The sequence below is a fragment of the Epinephelus lanceolatus genome, chromosome 5, assembly GCF_041903045.1.
Source record: "Epinephelus lanceolatus isolate andai-2023 chromosome 5, ASM4190304v1, whole genome shotgun sequence".
In the NCBI taxonomy this organism is placed as follows: domain Eukaryota; kingdom Metazoa; phylum Chordata; class Actinopteri; order Perciformes; family Serranidae; genus Epinephelus; species Epinephelus lanceolatus.
Window position 1 is genome coordinate 20,857,950 of NC_135738.1, and position 24,639 is coordinate 20,882,588.

Sequence of the window (24,639 nt, forward strand, 5' to 3'; positions counted from 1 at the left end):
GAGGAGGTGCAGAAGTCTTTTTTTTTCTCTCTCAGTCTACTTTAATTACAATATGCTCAAAGTTTATTGTGAGATTTTTGCTCAGTGGCGTCTTCATTAAACTGCCAAACCCATCTTAAAGCTGCATCAGGCTTTGGAAACACAGACAATACTTGTTGGTAGGATCACTTCATGGCTGGTTTTGTTGATGATCATAAAAATATGGAATATTACCATACTTATCTTTTAAAAATGTTTTCAGGTAATACAATCATGCAGCAGAAAAAAAGGGACATTTACCTTATATGATCTGTCCACTACACTCACCAGCCACTGACCTCCCTCTAAGAGACACAGCTACCTCTATAAAATGTCACAGTGAGAAACTAGATTAAATGATAAGTTTCCAAATCCTCCATGTGGAAAATCAAAAGGTGGATCTTGTCCGTTCTGGAAAACATCAGGATTACAAGGTGTGAGGTTGCTTGACAACATATCCTCCTGAGACTCTACGTCCTCATATACATCACATTTTGGGTTTACATAACCTGATGCTTTATTCTACTTAACTTGCACCTCTTGTCCTCATTCATGGACACTTTGTGTGCCATCTAGTGGTAGTAAGACTGCAATACACTAATCCATGTAAAAACAAGATGGCAGCCATCTTTGCCAAGTCAATCTGCAGCAAATCGCGCCACAAAAGTAGACATGGTCCAAATCCTGATCAAATTTTATGGTTGAAACTGATTAATAATGTCCGTAGTTTGAAGCTAAGACACTGTTAATTAAGAAGCGCTCATCTGAAGACTGAAGATTAGGACTTTATTATCATCTCGTTTGAGGACATTGGGATTTAATTATCATTGACAATGTTTCCTTTTTTACACTTATTGGATCCTACTGGTCCCAAATAGCTAAGAGAAATTAAAAAGCATACCAAACAAATAATTCATGTCTCAGGAGGATATAGCGATTCTTAAGACACTGCGAAAACTTTCTGCGATCAGTCATTAGTCACCCCTCATCTCTAAGCTGCAGCATAAACCTGTCAGAGGCAGGTGGGGATACATCAGCACATGTGGGTTTTCAGCAATCTGAGTCAAACTTTTTCTCCTGGTTCAGAGGAGAGTGTTCACCCTTGCAGAAAAATATAGGATCTAATTATGATCATCAAGATGTTCCGCGCAATTTACCCACTTTCACCTCATATAATTTTGAAAGTTGCAGCCATGTGGCAAGATGACAGATAATCTTTAATGGCATAAGAAAAATTATCTTTGCATTTTTAAAAGCGTCCCTACAGGTTGTTTACCTGTTAAAGTTTCAAAGATGGGCAAGAGTTCACAAGTTGTTACGGGGATATTGTGGGATTTTTTAAAAAAAGAGATGTGTGTGTGTGTGTGTGTGTGTGTGTGTGTGTGTGGTTAGGGGAGTGAGGCTGGGTGATGGGGGGGGGGGGGGGGGGGGGGTGTGCATCATCAGCATCAGCACCCATGACGTCACCAGAGTTTAAAGTGGGCCGCGCTTCACCCAGTGAAGTAGAGGAGAGAGAAGAGGGAGGAAGCAGCGGCGGTTCCTCTCAACAACACCCGACTTCTGCTCGTCTGCTCGTGCGCTGAACAATGCCGGTGTGAACTCCACAAACTACCTCCTTTAACCTGCCTGCGTTTTGAGTTTCCCACTAATGAAACATGGAAGAGCGCGCTGCACCGTGTCGGACCCGCTGAATTCTGTTTTGTTGAGGGCGATAACTTTAAAAACCTCAAGTCTCCAGAAAGGGTGAGTTCAAATGCATTTTTTTCCCGCAAACCGAACAAAAAGGGCTTTGATTGAATCGGCAGAGGATGCTAATGATGCTGCAGCAGGCATGTCACCACCATCGACAGTATCTGTGGTGATAAACAGCTTTGCAGATGTTTGCTCACAGAGATGAATAGCTTTTGTTGTATTTTTGTTTGTGTTAAAGCGGCCCGCAGTAACTTAGGGCGCAGTCTTTTGGCATTTGCTGCTGTTGGCTGGTTGATGTGACAAATTGTGCTTTCTATTTAATTAGGCTATTGGCGAGTCTATCCCATGGAAATGTGCGTGCTGTGCCAAAGAAAAGGGCTGTATCATCCCGGAGAGTTTTATAATTCTGCAGACATGTAGCCTATTGTGTGTGTGTCTTTTTGTGCACGGCTCGCAGCCTGCATGATCTGCCAGGAAAACTATTAACTTTGAAAAACCCAGAGATTTAAAAGCCTGTTGTTGTGATGCAGTGAATGCTGATGATGTGGAAGTGTGTTACAGGATGCATAAGCAGCTGGTTTGAACTGCTTCAGAAAAAGTTTAGATTATTTATGGTGATTGTTTTTTTCTGTTTCTGGTAAGTTTGGCGAATGCAGCTGATCAAAAACATGCATTTCTTGCCTCACATTAAATTATTATATGTGGCATTAACATTGGTTTAAGTGGCGCCACAATGTCACCATGCCTGTCTCAGTCCAAGATTAATTTCTCCACAAGGATTTAAGATGATTTCATGTCCTTCAAAGTGAAGGATGAGGAGTGAATCCAGCTATCTGTGATGAACATTGTCATTCAGCCTGGAATAAAGACCACATGCGGCATGTTATGTCACTGTTGGGCCACTAGATGACAACAGAGTGCAAGCTAAAGCAGCTGATTAAACTTGCATTAGTCTATTAGTCAATGAGCAGCTCTGCGCCATGGTTTAATAATGGAATCATTACTGCTGTTGATTTCCTTTTGTGGAATAACTAAACAGACCAAGATGGCTTTTGTAGAATCAATTATTTTTATAAAATCACTGGCAGATGCATTAGGTGGTCACACACACATACACACATACACACATGCACACGTACACACCCTGTCTCATTTGAAGCAACTGGAGCCCTGGAGTAGACACTGTTGTTTTGCCCTGTTGGAGATGCATACATTGTAGCCCACGCTCTGCATGGGTTCCCCGCATTACAGCAATTTGTCATAAAGTCATTTATCATAAATGTACATTGGCGCTAAAGCAAAGCAGGTTTTGTTTTGACCCCCTAGACTGACACTTTGCAGATGCAACATATATATATAAAAGATCATGTTGTCAAACATTTAGATTGTTGTTTTCAGATACACACACATCCAGTCTTTAATCACCTCCCTATCTTAACATCCTTCATTCTTCCCCCCTTTTTAACTACACAAACATCCACATGCACAAATAAATAATTCACATCATGCAAAGTCATGTTCAACTTACAATTACTGTTTGCCTTTGTATTAAGGAGTGAGATGACGGATTTTGTTGTCAAAACAATTTCGAAACCACTAAAGCAACAAACAAAAGCCAGTTGTGATTTTCAGAATAGCAGAAAATGTGGACTAACATCTCAGGTTTCATTTTCTTTCATTTACGACTTTCACATGCAGCAGTAATTAAGGCTGTCAAACAAAATGACTAAATCCATGTATTTCTTTTTGTATATTTTATTGCTGTCCTGTGAAAACTGTGTATCTCCAAATGGTCAACTTTCCCCCCTGAGCAAAAATAACCGCCTTGTTTTCTGTTTTGTGACAATGCAAATTTCAGCTAAGCTAGTGGGGTTTGAAATTGTTAATATCCTAAGACCAATCACCAAATTTGGAGATACATGGTTTTCTTAGGGCAGCGTTATCTGAACAGTGAGTATCCACCTTAATATTATGCACATTTAAACAACTTTTTTTAATTTACAATGATAATATGATGTCATTTTTATATTTATTTGTACGTGCAGCGCATTTATATGGTCACAAAGATGCTGTTTTTTATTGGACCCACATACAGTAGTTTCAGGCTGTTGGGGGATGCCATGCACTTGGAAGTAACATGTTCACTGAGCTTTAAAGTTATTTTCCCCTTTGATAAAGTGGCTGTTCATCAAAACTTGTGATCTGTAGGTTGATGTTGTGTACCATCCGGTGGTCCTCTGTGGGGTTAGGGTCGGTTCAAGCTGTGATTTCATACATCTTTTTCCTGCGATGAGAGGTCATGCTGCCAGAAAACAAATTGATACTCAGTTCAGCCTCAGTGGCTTCAGCTCTCAGTCGAGCCAAGGACGACATTTGCCTCTGAGACGCCGTGAATTCCGCCGTTATTTAATGAGAAGTGAGCGGACACATCTTTGTCTCATTTTCTGAGCTCTTTCAAAGCGACGGAACCTTCAAGGGCACATAAGTGGCTCGTGCATCTGGTAGTTTTTTTGTGTGCGTGTGTGCGTGTGTGTGTGTGCACTTTACAGTCTAGTAAACCCTTTCAACTGGAAATCCTGATGTTTGGCTCAATCAATACGTTTAATTAGTGCTGATTAATGAAAGAGCGTGGCTGTTGAAGGCAGACAGCTTTCTCACTTCACAAGGACACATTCTATTGGCAAACAGAGAAATTGCTTTCCATGGTAGGAATTTGATTTTATAGCGTAATTGCCATTCATAATTCAGATTAGAAATCATGAAAGAATGCATAGGACCAGTGTGTAAGTACAGTTTACATCTCTGTTAGATTTAGAGGACACACAATTCATTCTTTAAATATTCAATGAATGCAATTAACACTTGATCAGCTGCTGGTTTGGACCCATGCAAGCTCAATAATCTCTTAATCAAATGTGAATTAAAAGATGCGGAAACACTCATCAGCACATATGCCTCGAAACCGTTTTTCCCCACAGGCCACATTTGTTGTTGGCAGTGTGTAAAGTCTCCAGCAGCATATCGAGGTATGCTGTATATACTGTGTCCTGTAGGAAAATGAGTGGGTTGGGTCCGGTTCACAAGGGCAAATCACAATAGTCAGCTCAGCGTTATAAACTTGACACTGATTTTGAGAACTACATGTGACGACCTCGGTGTACTGTAATATTTCAAGGCAGAGTTTCTTCCAGAGTTTGTTGTTTTGAACACTGCTCTCTGTCAAAGCCCCTCAAAAGTAACAGCTTCAATGACCTTTATTCTGCAAATTAAGCTGTTTTAGCTTCGTGCTGACTGATAGATCTTATTATTTCAGCAAAAGTGCATTGAGCATTGAGCAAACACCCTGGAGCCATAGCAACTACATTAACAAAAGTTAATGAAATATATGGAGGCAGGATCTGGACTTTGCTTTACTTTTGAAGGCTGTGGCATTTACATTTTGCACGTCTGTGGAGAGGGAATAAAAACGATATAGCACAGCATACACCCACCTCTTATCCCTCTATGTAAACATATTTATGCTGCAGCCCTTACTGTATTGTTTGACTGTAAAAGGAGACGTTGGCCTGTTTAAGCCCCTTTTTGTAGTGCTTTGTGTGCGTGTGTGTGTGTGTGAGTCTTGACTGTAACGAGAAGTCATGGCCGTGCATGATTTGCATCACAACAAAGTTAAATAAGTGCAAAGTGATGCTAAATTTTTAAAACCGCATAGCAAGCTGGCATTGAAAAATAAGAAGAAATCTGCAATTTAGATTCAGCTTCAATTCTATGTTAGCTGTCCCAAAGGTCTGACCATGTCTGCATCTGATTACGCCTGCATGCATTTAATTAATAATTCGACAATGCACAGCATTGATGTCGGTCAGCCGGTGCTCTGCAGGGGAATAGATTGCCTGAGCCTGATATCCAGCCACAGCCTCTTAGCGAGGAGCAGAAACGATGAGCTCAGGCAGATTTCAGATACAGGAGCTCCAGTGTGGAGCTGTGTTAATCCCCCCTCCCTCAGGTGTAGCCGCTCCTGGGGAGGAACGCCACGGACTACAGCTCACCACCGATGCTTGGCCGCGCTCTGATTAATGCACTCATCAGTTCTTTTCTTGTTTGTTTTAATGACAAGCATGTCCCTTGTGGGAATCTGGTGACTTTTTGCAAATACTGCTGATGCATCTGCTTACACCTGCCACTTTTTTCTTTCTTGTCTTGTGAAAGGACCGTTACCAGAAAGCCTGAGTCTTTTGACATGACTAGGTTGTCAGTGGGAGTGCAGGGAACCACACGACACATTTTCCACCGGAGATACAGGAAATACATGGGCTGAGGAAATGAGCAGTGATAAGATCTCAGCGTGTTGGGATGTGTTGTGCTTTGTTGATAAGGCTATTATTCATCATTATGCCTTAGACAGCAAAAATCCGCCTCTCCATCTCAGGCATATGCTTTTTACGCTTACTTTGCTCACAGCTTTACATTTGCAGTTGAGTTGTGCCGTCTTTTATTACTAATTACTTAAAAAAGGGATTTAATCACTTATTTATGCCGTAGAGAAACCAATGATATTCAGCGAGCATCTTAAATTTTGGTTAATTTTTTACTGAGGTTGTCAAGTGGAAGAACTGAAATATGGTCCTCTCAGAAACATGCTGAAATTGAATATTTGATGTTAATTTGACAGCATCTAAAAGGTACTGAGAGGCACCAAGAGTGTTTTAAAATGTTGAGAAAATCAGTTAAAATGGATTTGATTCATTTTATAAAAGTCCCAAGAAATGCAGAAGCATTCATAACTCGGATGAAAGAGCGAGGCCGTTTTTAATACTTGATGGATAAAACAAATCCCAACAATACTTATTCCTGTTCGACAGAGGTTAGATAAACTCAAACATTTCCCAGCTGTGTGTGGGTGTGAACTTTACATGGGTCTAAAATATGTTGAGACTTCTCAGGTTTTTTCTGTCTTATCAAACAATCAGAAATGTCAGATGTTAGCAAAAGAAAGATCCAGCATTTGAGCTTTAAAAGGTAAAATGAAAAAGCCTTATGGGTTTAATAGAAAAAATATGTTAAAAGAATATGTAATTTACATGAACTGCTGACCTGAATGGGAACTCTTGAGGACACGAGATTGTTCCATAGGAGTTCCAATAAGCACCTCAGTGAGTCCTGTATGCCTGAGCAGGCGAGCTGACATGGTAATTGTTATTCACATTCCATATTATACAGTAATTCTGCAACATGATCGATGATGGATGATCATCATCCTGACAAATGCAGACAGGGAAGAGTTGTGGTCATGCCACATTTGGCTGCCTATATTTGATTGATGATTAAAGTGGACAAATGATTCACTGTGCTCAACTGTCCATTAATAGTGTGATGCCTATTAGAGTGTGATACCTTGCCTCTGGCACCTTTCAGAGAGGGACCTCATCATAGTATTTTCTCTCTGTCTGTTTCTCAGTGTGCATGTCTGAGTGTGTACTTCTGGCTGAATAAATATAATCACAGTGCAGCTGACTTCTGTGGAACAGAAATCTGTTTCAGAAAACAGAGATGCTCACTTGCATACACTCAGCTCTATTGCCACATTGCTCGGATACCTGACATATAACGTATTACTGCCACATCCCAGCCACATGCTGTGCTACTCCTGTTTAATAAATGTTGTAGATGCATCTCCACTCTGCCTGTCCGATCTGTTCCAGGGAGCAAACTCTGGCCCATATCCAATATCTAGTGATGGATCTTTGTGCTATCAGTGAGATGCTTTGAGCCCTATAACATAAAGCCCCTGCGCTTATTCAGCACCCGGGTACCTCGCTTGTGATCAATGGCCAGCAGTCAGGACAGTGAATGGAGCACAGACTGAACCACATCTGGGATTCGGATCCTGAATAACTGCCCACTCAACAGGGGCGACTCATGAATAATACACCAAGCAGCTGAGTGTCCCATCTCCTTTGGCCCCTCACAGGCGATGCTTTCACACTCAGACCTGTCCAGAGAGCAGAAGGTCAGGGCGCAAATACTTGGCACCCCGAGCGCCAGCACCGGGCAGTCCTGCCTGCCACAGCCATGAGGGAGTGCAGAGAGTAATGGCAGAAAAAGTAGCAAGTGAGGCTGTGAGGATGTCGAGGAGAAACTTACAGCAGTGATCATTTTAGTTAGGTTTGTATGGATTTTTTGGGGTATTTTTATATACAGCATAAGGCTGTGTAGGTTGAGATGGCAGAGCAAGCTGCAATCAAAGACACTGAGAGCGTCAGAGTGCATAAAATTTGTTCTATTTTGATGTTGGTTTGCATGGTGATATTTACACTGTCGTGATATATGACACAATTATGTTCTAGTATTTTACACTTCAGGGAAACAGAGATACAGGAAGAATTTTAACAATGTGAGCCACTAATGAAGCAGATGATTTATATAGAACACATTTCAGTGCATTGTTTCCTCAGCGCATTATGTATCCTAATGATTGTACAAGCAATTGCTAATGCCTTTTGATTTATGAGTATTTGTACTATCGCTTACAGTTTGGCTTCATCTGAGTCTGTCATGTCAGTGATGAATTTAAGCGTCTTGCTCGTGTATTCATCAGGTAGGCTGAACAGAGCCACGAGCACTCCTCTCTTTTGTTCATTTTTTAAAATGCAGCCCGTCTAAGTACTGTAGGCGTGTTTTGCCCAAGAGGATTCAAGGACATTTAAAAGGTCACAATGGCAAAAAATTGGGCATACATCTTTAATGCAAATCCAGTTGATGGAGCTCTCATTTCACCAAATTGAGATCACCTGGTTGCACGGTGGCCGGGGTTTAACGTGCTGCAGAGGCATATTTTCAGATTTAATAATCATGATGGAAAATCATTCCTCTTTCAGTCATTGACTAGTGATCCAGAAGGTTAATGTGCTACACTGGCAGAGGGAGTAGACCATTGATCTGGAGAGGGATGTGGGAGCTTTTAGTCCAATATGAAGAGCTAATATTCTATTCTAATTGGTAATTTTTACAAAAAGAAATTTCACTTACATATACACAGATTCTTTTTGGTAGAAATCCTACAGCATCTTTAATTTCTCTGAATCAGGGGTGGAGTTTGGTCTGAATTTGACTGATTGTAATAATACCAAAACTACAGGGGGAAAGTAATTAAGTACATTAACACAAGCACTGTACAATTTTGAGGTACTTTTAGTCAACTGCTACTTTATACTTCAACTCCACAACATCTATGATGGAAATATTGTATTTCTGACAGCTGCAGTTACCTTTCAGATTTAGATTTTTACATAAAGCAACTATGTGATACGTTTTGGGATGGGGAGTGATAAGATTTATTTGATACCAATGCCATTATTGACTCACTGTTTGATTCTTTTCATGCACTTACTTATTCCTGACCAGTTTTCTGTGTGGAAAGAGTGGTTCTACACAGGTTTTCAGCATCAATGCGTCTGTTTTATCATCTTTTGAGCCTGTGTATAAACAGAGTACAGAAAAAGGCATGCATATGACTCAGCATGGCGCTAATGTTATTAATACAATTAATAATATTTACCCTCTGAAATGGACATGCTGCTGGTTGGGAAGCAGTTGCACTCGTGCGTAGAGTGTCAAATACATGGCATTTGGAATTTAAGCCCATGTTGCATCGAAAGATGTTTCAGCATATTGATGGTGTTGCCACCCTTACTGGAATTTATTTATTATCTAACAGGTATTACAAGCAGCACTGTTGTCATCTTTCTTTGTGAAATGAAGTCACGCTTTGGACTGTGTCTTCCTCCCCGCCATGACTCCTCCTTGCTGCTGCAAATGGCAGTGTAGACGTATGAGTTTGACGTCATCGTTTTGCAATGTGCAACTGTGCAACACACCGGCATCGGTACAGTAAAAGTGATTGAGAAGCTCAGACGCATGGTTTTGCAATGGATCACACAATGAGGAATTATTTCTTGATTCCCATCCCTATAAGTTTACAAAACACAGTTTTTTTTAAGATTATTTTGTGGCATTTTGCCTTTATTGGACAGGACAGCCTTAGTGTGAAAGGGGGGAGTGAGAGAGGGGATGACATGCAGCAAAGGGCCACAAGTAGGAATCGAGTCTGCGGCCGCTGTGTAAGGATATAGCCTTTGTACATGGGGTGCCTGTGCTGCCAGGTGAGCTACTGGGGCCTATTAAACTGGGGCTTCCAAACTTTTTATCTGTTGACCGCCTGTAAAAAAGCAGTGTCGTGAATCCTGGTCATGTTTCAGATTCCTATGAGAGACAGTTCCTCTCTAAACTTCTCACATCATTTCATTTCAATTGTCCAATATATCACAAACAATCAAACATTACAGAGAAGTTAAATAAAAGAGACAAAGAAAAGAAAACAGATGTTTGTATCAAGATTTATCTTCCTGTGTCTCCCATTAATCATCTCATGACCCCTCAGATTATCTTGGGACCCTTTAGACGGAGACTGATCCCAAGTTAGGGAGTTAAGTGGTATTTCCCAAACAGTGTATAAAGTAGCTAAAGTCAGCTTCAACTCAACCAGCTACCACTGTAAGGTACTGCTCTTTATTTCAACATTAGAGGCGGGACAGTGAAATTTTAATGCAACAATTTATGGTAGATATGTCTTTATTTAAGTAGAGTAAAACACAAAATTCAGGCAGCAGGTGACAATTCAAAATTTAAAAAAAAATTCAAAAACTGTAATTGAATATTATTCATTTATTTAACCTTATTTAACCAGGTAAGTCCCATTGAGATCAACAATCTCTTTAACAAAGGAGACCTGGCCAAGACAGCAGCACACAAAAACTTACAGCCAAACAACCACACAATAAAAAACACAATATTCACAGTAACATGAAGAAATATTAGAACACCTGCACACAATGACAAGACCCAACCAACTCATACATCCTTGTACTTATGAGAGCTTTAAAATCAGGCAGAGAGACCAATTCACCAACATAACGCAGCAAAGCTGTCAGGCATTCTGCATTGCTTTCAAATCTTTATTCTCCTGTAGATTAACTTTCCTCATTCAGTGTTATCACTACAGAGTCAACAAACGTGTGGGCATAATTTACTCCTCAGTCCTCCTTTTTATGGGAAGTAACCTTTTTAAATATGCATGGGGCACCTTTTCACGTCAATGACACCTTAGTTGACTTTAATTAATTTATAAAGCTCTGGATTTTAATAGCTCTTGTGTGTTGTCGTGTTTACAGAGAATATGGAAAACGTGGACAAAAAGAAACTGTCAATAATTTATTTAAGTTACTGACTGGCACATGCACATTTTTAGGTAATTTTAGAATCAGTCGGCATTTTTTACGGTACTTTTTTTGACAACGCACATTTGTTTTGTCTATATTTACATCACATTGCATGTTTAATTACAAAGCATTCTCACTTGTTGTGGTGCAAGATTTTTTCAGAAAATTTTTAACAAATGATGCTTTTAAAAAGTGATGGGGACATGTTCCCAGCATCCTCAGTGTAAATGACATGTATGTGCAGAGGCCATTTCCTGCAGACACAGTGCATAATACCTCAAGTGCAGAAATGTGTTGTGTTTCTGCGTGCTTCTTCCACCTCCGCAGTTAATGTAGTGATCAGCACACAATTACATGTTATTTGTTTTCCTATGTGTAAAACCAATGTGAAGTGCAGTGCTCTCAAAAAAAAAAAAAAAAAAAAAATCAACCCTCCTGTGAGATCTCAGAGGATTGTCTGCACAGAAAGCAAGGTGCATCCAGGCGCAGTGGCTTTTCTCTTCCTCACTCCCCCCGTCTGCTTCACACACCGCTTACCCTGCGACATTTGGGACGAGTTTCTCACTGCTTGGCTTCTCACATCTTGGACACTGACACAAAATAAATGAAGACACCAAGAAGACACAAGGTTCAGAGTTGGAAGGGGTTGGTGGCTGAGGTGTGAAACTATTGGGGTGTAAAATTGCCCTGGCAGCCGTGCTGTTGTTTCAGCATTTCATGGCGAGCTGCTCAGCTAGCGTCCCTACTTGCCTCCTCAGTGCCTTCTTCCCTCCACCTTTTTCTTTCATTTGTTTTTCTGTCCACACCATACCTCTGCTGAGTTCGGCCTCCTCTCTGTAGAGGATGTGACTTTATAGAATACAGTAATAACCGTCTTGGCTGCTTAGTGTGCATGATTGTGTGGTTGTGCTTCCTTGACCAGAGCTTCAAAGTAATAGAGTAGCTCAGTTTTGTTCTCCTGGTGGGAGAGAGCAGAAGGTTCAACAGGCTAATATTCACACATTAATTTGTCCTAAGATGTCCAACTGTTCTCCAGCAGCTCTCATTATTCGCAGTCAGTCACAGGGTGGCTAATTGTCTGTGTGGGGAAGGAGAGCCTTCTACTGGAGCGAGGACGAGCCTGACTGGTGCTTCCTCCTGGTGGCAGCAGGAGGCCAGAGCCAGGCCGCGGAGAGAGGACAGACGTAGTGCAGAGGGCATTGCAAGACATTTGGCTGTCACTGTGATGCCTGGGGTTTGTTATTAGAAGCATGGGGTGAAACCGTGGCTATTCTAAGCAGCAGGCAGAGTTATGTGACATCAGGCACATTGTTATTTTAGTTCATCAAGTGGTGTTGTTTCACTAATTAGTTTTCTTACGGAAAATGTAGGCCTAAAGCTGGTAATTGGTGACATGTAGATTCTGTGCCTGTTATGTGGATAAGGACCCAAATCCAATTAATTCTGAAAAAATGTAACAATGTTTGACAGTAGAAAAAACATAAGAAAAACGAGGCCAAAGTTGCTATATGCTCTATTCTATTATCTATATTTGATGATCATGTTTACTCACATTAGTTTCAAATTTCCTGCTCTTTCTTTGAACCGTTTCTGAACAGATGGCTCGACCGGCTCCGCTGCTCTCCTCCCTTGTGTGCCTGATTCTACATTCATAAAGCTAACGTTAGACTAGATTAGTTCCTCTGATGTCCATGAAGCAATTTCTTATTATTGCCTGTGGTTGAGAGTGGGCAGACTGCTTGCCTGGGAGCACACAGGACAGTGTTTGTCTGCTCTGACAGGCTGCAGAAAGTCTTTGTGCCCAGAGTGAAAGAAATAAAAGTATGAGGAGAGCCCCCCTCCAATGGGCTGTGTCTGGTGTTGGCCTGCCCTGCGGTAAGGCAAGGTTATTCAGATGAAAGATGGTGTTGAGATTAGTGAGCCCTGCCCGAGCGCGTGGACGTCCAGCATGCCGCACTGCGTGATTTATGAGAGTCGTGATATCAGCGGTCGCCACATGAATAAACCATGTGGCCAGAATTAAGCTCCTGTTAAACGACGCACAGCAATTTCCCAGGTGCCTCAACCTCAGAGTGGAAATCACAGTAGTTTTGTTGTTGCTGTTGTGTTATAGCAGTTTCATGAGGCCGCTTGTTGATGGCCCGGTGCAGCAGCTGAAGAACTACCAGTCTCTAAATCTCTGAGGATTTACCTAATCGCTGATAATTCCTATGACTGTACCCAAAGCTGTCAGCTGAAGGTTGGATGGTTATGACTTTATTAATGGTTGGGGAGTGACTTGAAAATGCAATGCAGCCAAGTGGAGAAGGTTTGAAGGAGACCTCCACTAAATAATCTATTCCCATCCCATAATTAATTCAGTACCATGATAGCTTGTTAAATTCAAATATTGATATTTATAAAGTGTCATTAAAAACCCGATGTGTGGACTCAAGTCAGACTCGATTCACAAATTTGATGACTTTAGACTCGTCTTGACAAAATGAAAAAAGACTTGTAACCTGATTTGGACTTTAACACCAATGACTCGTGACTTCACATGGACTCAAGCCTTTTGACTTGAAAATACCTACCGTAATACCTTCCCCACAAACCCAAAGGTTAAAAAATGTGCCAAGAAAATCAATTTATTTTCTGAATCGTCTAACGTTAATGCTATTAATTCCCAGCAATTCCCCAAATGATCCCATTTATTTAAACCAATGTGACAGCATCTAAATCAAACTGCATGAGAGAGCCATGAATAATACGTTACTGAGCGCCAGTTGGAAAAGTGATACTAAAGATAATTTTGTTTGCATACAAAAACTATGCAGTGGTCAATGAAAAAAGAACTGCAGTATGCAAAATTACAGATGGAGACGCAGCAACTTCCAACTTCATTTGACATTTGAAGCTGCACAAAGAACTGGGGAGGAAGCTGAGGCTAATATTGACATAGACATAGGTGGTGAGCTAATGTGCGAGCTATATGAGCCTATATGAGTGGTATTAGTTGATAGTGTTATGATTACGTTTAGTTGCACTTGTTTTAACAAATACATATACATTTAAAAAAAGCTTTTCAGTCAGACAACTCACGTTTTAAATGTTTATTTCAACAGCAGAACATAGTTAGAGTTGACACAAAGACGTGAGACTTACTTGTGACTTGCAAAAAATGACTTGGTCCCACCTCTGCAAAACACTGCAACTAATGATTATTTCCATTATCAATTAATCTGCTGATTATTTTCTCAATTAATCAACTAATCATTTGGTCTAAATGTCTGAAGATATTGAAAAATAGCCATCGCAATTTTATATATTTCCGGTTCTGTCTGAAGCTAATACCATGAATGTTTGACTTTTTTTTTTTTAAGATTTTTTTTTTTGGTTTTTGCCTTTATTTGACAGGACAGATTAAGCATGAAGGGGGGGTGGAGAGAGATGAGCAGCAACAAATGGCCTCAGGCAAGACAATGCCTTTGTACATGGGATGCCTACCCTAACCACTGAGCCACTGGGCACCTGAATGTTTGGCAATTTTGCGGAAAAAAAAAAAAAAAAAAGACTTAGGCAATTAATTAATTATCAAAGTATGCCAGTTAAAAGAATACTTCACCTACAAAATGACAGTTCATATATCAATTAGTAATGTGGTGTTATCTTGAATTTGTGAAGCTTTGTTTTTCTTGCATGCCTCAATGGAAACAGTGAACATATTGATTTATTGATTGATCAGAGACCATGTTTAATAATCCACACAAAAGTGTCTGTTCACAACTCGTGCAGTATAATCCAAGTCTCATTCATGCAGTCTTATCCTCAGTATCTCCCAAACAAATGCATTTTCACAAAAAAAAGTATTGGAAACTGAGCTGGAGGTGATATTTACCTTAACTCTCTAAAGCCAGACTCCAATACAAAGATTTTATTTATTTATTTAGCAAAATTGCATCTGTTTGGGAAGTCCTGAGCATACAACTGGATACATGAGACTCGGATTATACTGCACGAGTTGTGTGACAGTTGGTAAACGGATGTTCTGATATTGTTTTGCTGTTGTTAAACCTGGTCCCTAATCAATCATAAAAAAAATCAATATGTTTGCTGTTTTGGAGGCATGCAAGAAAAACAAAGTCTCTTCCTGAATTCAAGATATCACCGCATGACTTATCGATATACAAATGGTCAAATGGTTTTGTGGGTGAAGTATTCCTTTAACTGTCCTTCGACTGATTGACTTCTAAGACACACACAGTTTCTTTTTGTGATTAATGTGTGTCTGGCTGATTTATGAACATAAATAAATTGATCCAAAGTGAGGAAAAGACAGCCGAGACTCTTGTTAAGATGTAATTTAGGTTGATTTGAATACACACTGATTGTGTAAAAGTGCAAGCAATCAAAGTTATAACCTGTAGTGGACACCTGCAATGCTCAAGATCAAGTCTTCAGATACTATTTTTTTGTATATTTTCCATTCTTTATTACAATATATTATCAGAGGCACAATGTATAGTGAATTTCATGGTGGCAGAGGCTGTTTGTACTCCTGGGAGAAACGGAAACCTGCATACATATGAATGCTGTCCATGCTGATAATATGAATATTACGCATCTGTCTTCTGTCCATCTTCACTCTCTCCTCGGAAAATAATATGCTAAAGCCCAAAGCAACTTTCTTTCTGTCTCATATAAAATATATAAGATATATTGAATTTACTACGTGCTGTCCTCACAAATGAGTTGACTTCTAATGTCCATAACCATAACTAAGTAGTATTATAGTCACACAGTGTCCAGTCTGAGATTGAAAGATTGTAAAGTTAATCCTTAGCTGGATCATGTCAAGCTGGCAGTCCTAATCATTCAAGTGTAATAAAAAGTAAAGTACCCAGGAGTGCATTTTTACTGAGATCAGGTATAAGACATTGCTGCCTTGGCTGCACTTCATGCTGTCAGCATTACTGAAATTCCCATAAATGCAGCGACAAACACCCTCTCGGGCTTTACGACTTCAATACGCTTGATGCCAATGCATGTGTTTGGTCTCTCTAAAGTGATGTGCGTGTATAGGGAGGAATAAAACACAACATTGAGAAAAAATAAGAAAAACCACTAACTAGATTTCTCAGTGCCACAGAGGTCAGCATAAAATAACTTTATTTTCAATGGAAAATTTTGTCTTTGATGAAAGAAGTACTCAGATCTTATTTCTTCAGTCCTGCATTGAAAAGTGTCTTTAAGTGAACCTACAGAAGATCATCAGCAACATGTTATTAAAGTATTAAAAGTTAAAGTAGGCTTCTCCTTATGCAGAATGGCCATCATTACACATTATATCTTCTGATTATTAGTTGGTTGAATAATGGTACATGAAACAATACTTAATTATTGTAGAAGTGGAGAATTAAACAATAAATTGTGAAATCTATATCAATAATACACAATAAATAAATGTATAATCTGACCCTGCATTCATGTGGTGTCGGAATAATCTGAAAAATTAGTTCCCAACCCGGAAAATTCACATGAATGCTCCCTCCAGTCAGAGCAAAAACTTGGTGAAGTTTGGTGAAAATTTTGGTCCACGTATATTGGTAATAATATATGCAGAAACATGGGCGATATGGAAAAATGTCATCATTAGTTCAAGAACATAGAATTGCAACAAAATAAGTGATATAGTTTTACATGTCCTAACCTAACAGTTGGTTGTGAAATATTCAGTGAAAACTAAACAAAAATTTGTAAACAACAACAGTAACTCAGAGTGAGATTCAGATTCTGTATACAATATTAATAGTTCAACAAAATAAAATCTACCACAAAATACACATTCAAACAGTTCCCAAATACAAAAAATGTCCCCTGGGATCTATATATAAATCAACAGGCGAGTTCCTTCTCTTTTAGTAAAATCCTAAATGACTGAGTTGTTTTTTCCACCTGGACCTTTATGCTCCGACATTTCTCCTCTCATCATTACGCTGTAACCTGTGACAGGCTGTTATGATACCCGAACTATTGCACATTCACACATTACCAAAGGTTTATGACAAAATCACTTGACGACACTGACTCCTGTGTGTGCATGGCAAGAGAGGAGAGGGAGAGACGCTGTGCTGCTGCCGGAGGAGCCGCTGAATGAGTTCCCCCTGAGCAGTAACTCACTAAAAGAGTCTGAGAAGTCCGGGGCTGTTCATAAAACATTCAGGACGCCACAGTTTATTCCACACTACTGAAGATGCTCCTCTTTTTGGAACCACCGCAGAGTGGGTAATACTTTCACTCTCAGCCATGCTTGTTGTTGCCGTGGGTAACAGTATGACATCAACATGTCAACAAGTCGGCAGCCATGTTGTTTCTACATCATGACTCAAAGCTCATGAACACACCAGAGACGGAAGAACGACTTCCCAACTCGGGAAATGAGACATCTGAGGAGCACATGAATGCAGCATTAATCTGCAAAGCAACTATTACCATCAGATAAATGTACTGGTGTGAAAATACGTTGTAATTTTCCTTTTAAATGTAGCGGAGTAAATGTAAATATAAATTTGAAAAAAAAAGAAAGAAAGAAAGAAATACTCAAGTAAAGTACCAGTACCTCTAACTTGTACTTAAGTACAGTGCTTAAATGTACTTAACTACTTCCCGTCACTCAGCACAGGGAAACATCTACGGAGCTTCACTACAGTTTTAGTGGTAGGTAGCAGCAGAATTTAGTTTTGTGCTGTTTTGTAGCTCCACTTGTCAGAAACCAGCACGTCCCCTGACATGTCATTGTCCTCCTGGCCTCTAACACATCAGACACTCAGGTGTGTGGCTGAAGCCAGGGGAAGCGGTGTCTATGATGCACCACACCATGGCCTCTCTAATGAGGCCTGACTCTTAATGACTCACAGCCCCCAGCAGCAGACAGAGATGGCCAGCAGTGGGGCTTATCTCATTGGCACTCTGTGCTGCGCGGTTACACCTGTAACCTTTAGATCACTCCAAATTAGGTTGCTCCGGGAATCCTTCAGTAGTGATTACAAAACAGATTGAGTGGCTGGGAGAATTCTCATAAAAATTGTATATGAGCCCTCCGTTTGAATCTAGAGGAGAGATAATAGGCTGATCGTGCAAAGACATGTTACACACAGAAGCCCACAACTGATCAGGCATTCTCTCTGCTGCTCCAGACAAGATTGCAATACCAAGCAATGTTTCCGTTGACTGGTTTCCATTATGTAGATGTAAATTAACACAAGCAAGACGAAACTGAGCATTGTGATAAATGAGCACATAGAGCGCTGAGATGAGCCTGAGAAGCAGCTGGGATCTATAGATGGGAGGTGAGCTTCTGACTTGTGCCAGTCAGTCATGCCTGCTGAGCATCACTCATGGAAGAGTGCAGGTGCTGGTCAGCCAGGGGACGGGGTGGTTAATTGCATTGCACTTTAATAAGTCACACGCCGAAGACACATGGCTTTAATCATGCAGATGTCTCTGCTGATAGGCAGTGCTGGGGACATAGGTGCCTCTGGCTCATCAATGTCAATGTTTCTGCAGGCAGGTGTCCGTTGTTAACCATGGGTGTCCGTGTCAAGATTCAGAAGTCCATATCCTCACATACACCGCATCCTACTTACACCTTAACACTATACCCTGCCTCTTGTACTCTGCACTCGTGTCTCTGTCGATAGCCTAAAAGATGTTGCTATTTCAGCAGTTTCTCGGTGGGATCAGATGCAGCAGCTCGGCGATTGAGAGGGTTTCATAGTGTCGGTAATCAAAGTGGTGAGGAACAGGAGAGAAATTCATTTAGGAGGGAATAAGGTCTCTGGAGAACATTTTGTTTGGTGTAAAGTGAACACTTTTGAAGTCAAAACAGAACTGTTTTCGTGGATGTTGGCAGATACAGGGAGGAGGCATACAGGAGAGCCCCAAGTGATGAGCGTCATATTGATCAGACTTCTCCATCTTATGCTGTGCTCTTTGTTCACACTTGCTGTATGCAGAATCGACAATGAACACAAGTTCACTTCGACCCAGTGTACCGTTATTGAAAGTGTGTTACATTTTGTCTTTTTTTTAAAAAAAAAATTCAAATGTTAAATTCCACGGTAAAGGACGTGGCATGGATCTGTTCGGGTATGACAAAACTTCAGGGACTTTCTCGTCCTTGACATTCAGAGTTTTAAAGTCACCAGCCTGTTCTGCTCACACATACTGTGCTGCACACAAATGTGTTAGTGGAGGTACATTGTGACCAGATCTAACAGAGTAAGCTTTGGCATGAAATCTCAGTGTGATAACATGGCATAATAGTGACAACCTGGACTGAGGATCTGACTTCAGATCAGATTTAACTAGTGCAGTCTCCTTTTGTTTGTAACAGTGGATTGAGAAGTAAATGCAGCATGCAGAATAATTCCTGTTGGCTACAAACAAAACACTCATCATGTTATAGACAAATATGCAAATCCTGAATACACTAAGTGCTTTGTTGCATACATAATACAGTTGGCAACTTTAGACAAATAACTTTTTGTCATATTTCCTGAAACTCTCACTGCATCCATACGGAAGCACATGAGACAGATAATCTGTGAAAAAAAAAAAAAACAGGTTTCTCTCACCACTCATTGGGCCTCATTGACAAACAGTGTGTACGCACAAATCTGTGCTTAAATCTTAATCTTCTCTGCAAACAAATTTAGAACTGCCTCACTACCATAGGTACGCACAAATGATAAAGGCCCGGCTGTTTCTGATTATAAACACATGAATGCATTTTAATGAATGCATTCAAAAGGCTTTAATAGACAATATTTGAAACCATTAATGTACTAATGTGTGGGTCAAATGTATTAATAACTATGTCACTGACACCCTATCATCCTCATTAATTATTAATTAAAACTTCAACCTTGAAAATGGAGTATTTCAGTTTTTATCTTATAGAATTTGCGCATATGTTCATTTGTAGCCCACTAATTAACCGGTAGCCTATTAATAGGCATAGCAGGGTATATGAAAGATTCTGATCCACCTCTCAGCAGGTGTTAAGATGGCATTTCTAACCTTGCTGGAGGATGTCGTAGTCCGTGCCCTCAGGAGAGAGTGCATCAGAGACCAACATCTTTAAAGATGTTTGAAGGGAGTGATGAACGGCTTATCAGCTGTTTCCAACTGCCTAAACATTGACAGACACTCACCGACGGTCCGACACTAGTGTGTCAGTGTTTTGCGCCTTCTCCATGATACACCTGTGGGCAAACATATTCCTTCTGAAGAGAAATGGGTGCGTGGCAGTATGCTGATTGTAGACAGCAGACACGTGCCTGTCAATTTAGAATTTATTCTCATTCATTTATTTATTTGGATCCCTATTAGTCACTACCAAGGTAGCAGCTACTCTTCCTGGGGTTAAGAAGTTAATTAGAAAACTGGTAAATCAAATGTGTGTTGTGTAATAAAAAGTCAACACATAAGGCTTTAAATTTGGAATTATATTACCAGAACCAAAATTCAAAAACTAACTTTTACCATGGTTTCTGTTGAGTCAAATTGGATACAAGAAATTAAATACAATATGATAAATCTGTACCCGGTTATCTAAATCTTAATGTTATTTGTGCTTGTTGTTGTAAAGGTGTAGCGCATTTGTTGGTCAGCTGAATGATGGTGCCTCTTTAGACAGGTTAATTTAAATTCAGTTCTGATTACCAATCAGAGATCCCTAAATCATCTCTCCCTTAATGAGTCTGCCTGCAATAATTCTTCAGCCTTCTGTCTCAGTGTCCACCCAGCTGGGCCTTAGCAACAGTTTACATGCAAAAGAAAAATGTTGAATTATTTATTTAGACAGGAACAAAAACAGCCATATTATGTTGTCGCACTTATGTTTACATCTTCATTCAGAATTCACAGCACATGAAGGGCAGAAGAATCTCAAACCCCCCCTCTGACCTTCTGGCACAATCATTAAGAGCAGTGTAGTGCGAGAGCTGATAAACACATCAATGTTCTGTTCATGTCCTGCATTATCATCGCAATAACCTTTGTGTAGGCTTGGTTAATGAGCACACATAACGTCATCTTGTCACATTGTGGACCAGCCACTTGTAGTGTTTGAAGTGTGAACAGGGTTCATTGTATTTGGCCCTCTTGAGTTAATATAGGCTTTTATTCCTGTGGGTAACTTAGTGTGTCTGTGGATACCAGGTAGGAGGGACGCTGGAAAATGGAACGAAAACTGTGTGGTCGGATGTGGAGGCTGCGCAAAGTAAATTGGCCTTTCAAGAGCAGTTTTTGTGAACTACATCCCTGTTGAGATTCTTGATCCCATAAGAAATTTATGAGTTTGTGTGTGCGCATGCGTGTGAGAGCAAGCAACGAAGCATGTGTCTTCTGTGTGTCATCATAAGCTCATTATTTTTCTTCTCTCCCACAGATCTGCGACCTGTCATCACCTCTCCCAGTGAGTGTGTGTGTGTCTGGGCACAGCGGTAGTTCTGTCACTTTGTGCTTCCAGAGCACCCTCAGCATCCACAAAAAACACCAAGGGACCACAGGCTTCAGGATTAGGTGAGCTTAAGGCCACGTGCCTCTGGCTGCTTGTCCTGGCTACCTTGCCACATATTCAGGATAATCCTAATTTTATCACCTCTGGGCCCACAGCCGCAGGCTTGCGACTGAGAGCTTGTGAGGTGTGCAAAATGTGACATGACAAGTTATGAGGTATTTCCACTTGTCCAGAACCGTTCAGAGAAATGACTGAGGGTGGTGGTCTAATCACTGAAGCAATAAAAGCTTTCTAGTCAATCAAGCAGAGTCCCTGTAGTATTTAACAGGATTGTTTTAGAGAAGGGCCTGAATATGAAAGTAGTTGTAGCCCCTTAACATGTGTGCATCTTGATTAATCATCCTGTTAAGGAAATGAACATGACTTTAACCTCTGCCTGTTCAGATGAACTGCTACTTAAAGGAAGTGGAGGTCTGATTGATTTTCTTTCACATGTGAGTGAACTACATGAGGCTATCAATGCAGAAGATTAGCTGAACATGTGAATGCCTGTGTTATTGGATACAGTCACTCAGAAATATTGAACCCATCCCCTATAATGCAACAAAGAACATGCAGGGCACACACAGCCTAATGTATACATGCAAACACACCATCACGTATGCATCACTATACATTGAGCTGTACGAAGATACAAATACGAGTCAGGAGTCAGTTCCTCTGTATTTATTCTCATGTGTTATTGTTGATGATACAGCAACGTGTGAGTTTTCCATTCTCAAGAGGCCACATAATGTTCAGAGTCTTGACACACCGCACACTACTACTAATGGCATCCAGGCATTAACCTTTAGATATGCTGTGTGTCAGTCATACATGTGTCATCCATATATCTTTATCTTCAGTAGTGATGCGCTAAGGTAAGACCTGCTCGTATGGTGAATCCATCACTGTCATTCCCGTTGATCATATGCACTCTTCCTCTGCCTATAGGTCTAATGAAATAACCTGCTGGTCTAAACAAATCAGCATCTCTGTCACTGTCACAGGGAGGTTTTATCTCTGCAGCCGCTCACAGAGCAGACCACATGTGCTTTTTGAAGGTCTTACTGAAGGAGAAAAGCACAGGAGCAAATGTTAAACAAGCATAGGGATGTATTTTAAGGATACTAGCATGAAAACTACTTAAAAGGAATGACGTGACATTTTGGAAAGCACACTTACTTGTTTTCTGAGAGTCGATACCATGTTCTTGCTAATTATCAAGCTACAGTCAGGAGGCAGTTAGCTTAGCGTAACATAAGGACTGGGAATCAAGCCTCCAGGGACAGAGTGGGGCTGTGAATCTGACATAGTGGCCAGACCATGCTATTACAACTGTGTCTGTCACGTGATGCCATTGTGGCCCAGGAAGACTTTTCACTATAGACGTACATTGTGAAAGAGATTTCCATAAATTTATTTTAATTTACTTATTTATTTATTTTTTTCTGAAGGAACATTACCTTCTCTGTATTATCACATAACTGTTGCACTTGGTCTATGGGCCCCATGTTGCAGAAGATCTGGGTAATTTTATACCCTGAAATCAAAGTTGTTGTTTTTTTTTTTTGACTCAATGTGCATCTGAGCCACTTTAATAAGAGCCAACAGGGCCCAGCCTCCAACACTGTATACAAGCGGCAACCTCTAGGGCTGAAAAGTGAAGCTAACACAGAAGTGCCAAAACTGCAGTTCTTTAAATGGCCACTTGAGGCTGGCTCCACCAGTGAGTCAATCCCCACAGACACCCATGTTAACATTCCCAACTTTACAGCAGAAATAAACATGTTTACAGCCTGGTACAAAAAACAGTTTTGGTCTCTATACCTAATTTCAAATGTCATGACAGCTGTGTAGGGAGTGAATTTGTGTGAATAACACAACTGTTTATTTTTTATCAAGGCTTAAAGTTGTGCATGATCAAGGGCGGGCGCTTTGAGTGACAGGTCATCTACTGACAGTGTCCTTGGCTTCTCAGTCAGATCCACCCCTTACTCCTCCACAGCAAAGGCCTCTTGCTGAAATATGGCCCCTCTGGATCCAAAAAACAATACTGCGATAGCCGAAATGCTGAACTTGAGGCTTTAGAACTGGAGTCCACAAACCAATGGGTGGCGTCACAACAGCTATGTCTGTATTTTTCTATGGCTGTATCCAGTTATCTTTATAAATCTATGCTGGAAACGAGAGGAAACGGCTACCTTGGGTCTGTCTAGAGATGGGCCCAAAAATTTCCATTTGACAGTGCTTCCAGCAGTTTGCATAGAAAGCAAAGCAAATTTTTGCCCTGCATCATTTCTGTAAATTTCAAATTTGCCCCTGTAATGACAGGAGATGCTCCGGGCTCTGTAGCTAATTTTTGTTGTGGCCAAACTGTTATACTGCAGTTCCCAGAGTCCATCACATAATGCCCTGTGGCCCAAAAAAACACTGTTTCCCATAGACTTGCAAGGTGAAAGAGACATCTGTTAATAAATGGATACATTTTTTTGAGCATCACAAACCCTGCAAAACGATCAGGATTTAATCCATTCAGTCTGAAAACATTTCAGAAGTCCAGAAAAGCGATAAGACAAAATAATTTGGACCCCTAACCTGAAAGTTAGCCATTTGGCTGGTGGAAGTAAGACTGTAAGTCTGTAGTGCGCCTGCTTTATGGGCTACACAGTGCGGAATTAGTGCATGATACTCAGTTGCACATCATCCAGGTAATTTTATACATGCTAGTTGAACTGTTTTGGCTTAATGCACCACTGAGCAACTCTCACAGGAGTAAATAAGGCCCAGTTCTCAGGGCTGTATCCAGTTCTCCTGAAACATCCACGATGAACCGTGTGCATAGAGCTCAGCCTCTCACTGATCTCAGGACTCATCAGAAACATTGACTTTGTATACAAAGTTGTGCTGCCTCTGAAATTCACCTCACATTCTGTCTGAACACATGGTAAAGCTCACTAATTAATTGCCTAACGATCTTAGATAGTTCCACATACAACCCCTTTAAAAAACATAACTTGTTGTTTTTGGCCTGTTATTTATTCAGCTTAAACAAACAATTTACAGCAAGCTAATTTATGGTGGTGGATTTTTGCTACCTTTGGACAG

General features: G+C 40.5%; 1 protein-coding gene across 6 annotated transcripts in view; it reads left to right on the forward strand.

Annotated features, from left to right (window-relative positions):
- The first annotated feature begins 1,522 nt into the window (after nucleotides 1–1,522).
- megf11 (multiple EGF-like-domains 11) overlaps nucleotides 1,523–24,639 on the forward strand; it is a 93,019-nt gene continuing 69,902 nt past the window's right edge. For 4 of the 6 annotated variants that reach the window (XM_033634122.2, XM_033634129.2, XM_033634123.2 and 1 more), the window contains exons 1-2: nucleotides 1,525–1,761; nucleotides 21,421–21,554. The gene's annotated coding sequence lies outside the window, so the exon portion shown is untranslated. Of the gene's footprint in view, nucleotides 1,762–21,420; nucleotides 21,555–24,639 lie in introns of all 6 variants that reach the window. The other 2 variants (XM_033634124.2, XM_033634125.2) reach the window with 1 other exon arrangement.